We start from the raw sequence: 4,166 nt of genomic DNA on the forward strand, positions 1-4,166 counted from the left end.
GGGGTGACTCACTCTGGTCGTCAGGCAGCTCAGGGGATTCCCACTCAGGTTCCTTCCTGCCAAAAAGAAAGCAAAACTCCACCCATGGCAGCCACAGTGGGAGGGGTTGGGGAGGGCCCGGAGCAGCCCCAGGCGAACCCAGGAGGGCCCGCATTGTGCTCCCCCTGCTCCCTGAAGGCCTGGGTCCCAGAGGCAGCAGAAGGCTGCTGTCCCGGGCCCCCAGTGCCCCTCAGAGAGGCAAGGGCCCCGGCAGATCAGGGTCCATGCTGCAGTGGACGTTGGCTGCTCCTGAGGACCTGTGGACTCCTGCACCCACTCTGCCTGATGGCCTGGTGGCTCTCGAGGGCAGACAGGGCCCCCCCACACCCCATCTGTTCTCCTTCCCCCTGCTATCCCCTGTGCCCCAGGGATAGTCCTGCTGCTCCTCTAGCAACAGGGTCTATAAATAAAAATTTAAAAAAAAAAAAAAAAAAAAGGGATCCCTGGGTGGCGCAGCGGTTTAGCGCCTGCCTTTGGCCCAGGGCGCGATCCTGGAGACCCAGGATCAAATCCCACGTCAGGCTTCCGGTGCATGGAGCCTGCTTCTCCCTCTGCCTGTGTCTCTGCCTCTCTCTCTCTCACTGTGTGCCTATCATAAATAAATAAAAATTTAAAAAAAAAAAAAAAAAAAAAAAAAAAACAGGGTCTGGCCACTCCCCTCCAAGGCCCTTACTTCACTCAGGCCCTTGGGAGCAGAAGCAGGAAGGCTGACCCAGCTCCCTGCCCCCAGGACACAGGATGCCCCTCATGTCCCCAGCTCTGGTCCCAGAGGAGGGACCCCTACTAAACCCCCAAGGCGGGCTCCCACCCTAATAATGCCCCAGCCTTTTCTTCACTTCATTTCTCAGCCACGTGAAGGCTTCCAAAGGAAGCCAGTTTCGCTCTCACTGTGCAGTCATCTGACAGCACCTTTCCAGAAAGGCGACCCAGGAGGGGCTCCCCCCGCCTCCACAGTGTGCACGGCCCTTCCCTAGGGCAGCCCCTCAAAAAGAAGAAACACACGGGGTGGTGAGGCCTGTGGCTGACCTGCCGGCAGCCAGCACTGGGACAGGCGGGTGGTGGGGGCGTCCCAGGGTGGTAGGGAGGGGGAAGCCTGCCCAGCAGCGGGGCCCAAGCTGAAGTTCACTCATGGTGAAGAAGCAGGAAGGTGTCCAACGTGTGCGGGACACAGCGTCCCTGTCAGCAGAGGCAGATGACTGTTGCCAGGCCCGTTCGTACCTCCGCAGACTCGGAAAGATATACTGAAAGTAACGAGTGTTGAGGAGGGGAGACAAGGGGACATGTTCACTCCACACCCCCGCCTGATGACGTTACTATAGCCTGAAAAACATTCGTGTTGTGAGCAGCAGGAGCTCTGGAAAACAGAAAAGTACCATAAAGAAAGCAAAGAGCGCCCCAAATCCCCCCACTCAGGACAGGAGCAAACTTCGCAGATTCCCTACTCCTCAACCACCTCCCTTCAGCCAGCCTCACTACACAATCAAACATGCCCAGGCTGGGGCGCCTAGAGGGTGCAGTTGGTACAGCTTGCATCTCTCAATCTCAGGGTTTGGGGTTTGAGACCCACATTGGACATAGAGGTTATCTACAAAAACAAAAACAAAAAAATGCTCAGGCTGCCCTAGCCATCCCTAGCCTCTGCTCACCAGGCAGGGTTGGCCCTTCAGCCTTTGCACCAGCCAGGCTCTCACCTGGACCAGCCTCCCACCTCTCCCAGGTACTTGGTGTCAGGTTTAATTCCATCGGTAGTGAAATGGAATAGAGAGGCCAGGCAAAAGTTGATCGAAACAGGCTTTTAGGGATCCCTGGGTGGCGCAGCGGTTTGGCGTCTGCCTTTGGCCCAGGGCGCGATCCGGGAGATCCAGGATCGAATCCCACGTCGGGCTCCCGGTGCATGGAGCCTGCTTCTCCCTCTGCCTGTGTCTCTGCCTCTCTCTCTCTCTCTGTGTGACTATCATAAAAAAAAAGAAAAGAGGAGAAAAGAAACAGGCTTTTAATAGGATGCGCTCTCTGGCGAGGTTCCACGGCCCACAGGGGAGGGAGAGAGCGGGGAAGTCATGGGCTGGGGAAGTCCTGACCAGGCAAACGGCAGGGGGGATCTATAAAGAGTTTTGGGGGGAAGATGGGGTTGGGGCGGCAAGGCAGGGTTATTGGGAGGTTGCCGGCCTGGGGTCGGCTGTTTTGAGGTCCCCAGTCTCGCCAGCCCCAAACTTGGCACCTGCCTGGGCCCTCTGCAGGCCTTAAGGTCTCCAGATGAAGATGAGTCTCTCTCCTGGTGGCCTTGGGTTTGACAGGGTTCCCCCTTCCCTCACCCCATGTGACTCTAATCATTTTGTGAGTTTGTCTCCTCCCTCAGATGCGGGTCTGTGGAGGTCAGTGGTCCCTTTGGCCTCATTCAGGGTTCGGTTCCTGGTTGGATAGATGAAGGCATGATCGGGTAACTAATAGGCGGACAGAGCTGAGGTCCCCAGGGCCTCCTAGGAGCCAGACCCCACTGCTCTCCTCAAGGCCCTCCTCACCCCCTCCCACTCAGCACAGCAGCGGGTCTGCCTCGCCGCCTGCCGGCCTCAGCAGGAACTGCCACCCACCCAGGCCGGGGAGGCACCGCAACCCGCTCTCCGCAGGAACTTTGCTCTGGTGGCCTCACTGGGAGCCTGCAAACTGGGGGTGGCTTTGCTCACATTCGACCCGCCAAGTTGATCACCTGGCCTAGGTCTGCCCTCCCTCCCCCCCATGTCTGGGAGGCTCCAAGTGCCCCACCCCCAGGGTCCTTCCTCTTCCCTGCCAGGCAGGCACTCCCTAGCCCACCACTGCTGCCCTCTGCAACGGGGCTCCCACCTGTTTGGCTTTAACCCTGGTCCAGTACGCCAGTATTCTTCAACCCAACTGGGACTCGGACCCTGGTCCAACCTCCTGTCCACTGTCCCTCCCTGCTTCCCCAGACCCCAGGCCACACAGTCAGCCCTCACCCTCTCTGGCCAGCTGGCCTCCCTTCTCTCCCAGTGACCAGCCACCGATGCCTGGCCCCCTGCTTGATCTCCGTGCTCCTGATTCTTAAGCTGAGTGGAGCTGATGGGAGTTGCTCCTCAATGCCAAGTCCAGCTGCCCATGCTCCCTCCCAGGGTGACAGCCCTGCCTTCTCCCCTCCAGCATGTACGGCTAGATGGACAGGTCCTTTACTATCCTCCTCTGCCACCGCACGAGGTACATTCAGGGACGACAGTGGCCAGAAAGCAAGCAGTAAAAATGTTCTTTGGCTGAACTTTGTGTACACATCATGTCAGTAAAACAAAAACAAAGACAAAAGAGTGGGTTGCCTGGGTGGCTCAGCAGTTGAGCGTCTGCCTTTAGCTCAGGGCATGATCCTGGAGTACCAGGGTTGAGTCCCACATCAGGCTTCCTGCATGGAGTCTGCTTCTTCCTTGGTATGTGTCTCTGCCTCTCTCTCTCTCTCCATGTCTCTCATGAATAAATAATTTTTTAAAAGAGGGAAAAATGAAGGATTAAAACTTTGTATCTTTTCAAAAAAACAAAGGAATACTTACGCCAACATATACGAGGTTTTTTTAGATTTTTTTATTCATGAGAGACAGAGAAAGAGGCAGAGACACAGGTAGAGGGAGAAACAGGCTCCATGCAGGGAGCCCAACGTGGGACTCAATCCTGGGTCTCAAGGATCACACCTTGGACTGAAGGCGGCGCTAAACCGCTGAGCCACCTGGGCTGCCCAACATATATGTTTTTAACAGTAATGAACAATATCATAGCCCAGTCTCTGTGTTTAAGGCTCAACGTCTGCAAATTTGATAGTGATTTTGTCAATATTTTTCTCCCAGCCCAGCCATATTTGCTCACCTATTTTGCTATCGTTGGTCAAAAAACACTTTATTAACCTTCACTTTGGTAATTTACTTTCCCTTGAAGCCACAGATTTGGGAGAACTTTATGCAGGATCCATTTGGTAGGGAGTCCTAAAAATTCCACTTCATGCTACATTCTAGAAATTCTATTCCGTTCATGTCTTTGTGTGACCAAAGCCAATCCTCATGGCTTTCAGACATCCCTGCAATTGGAAAGTAACTCAAGCCCTCACTGCAGCAATGTGGTCTGTTTTGCTACTAAAACAC

Source organism: Canis lupus, chromosome 9 (assembly GCF_003254725.2).
Source record: "Canis lupus dingo isolate Sandy chromosome 9, ASM325472v2, whole genome shotgun sequence".
In the NCBI taxonomy this organism is placed as follows: domain Eukaryota; kingdom Metazoa; phylum Chordata; class Mammalia; order Carnivora; family Canidae; genus Canis; species Canis lupus.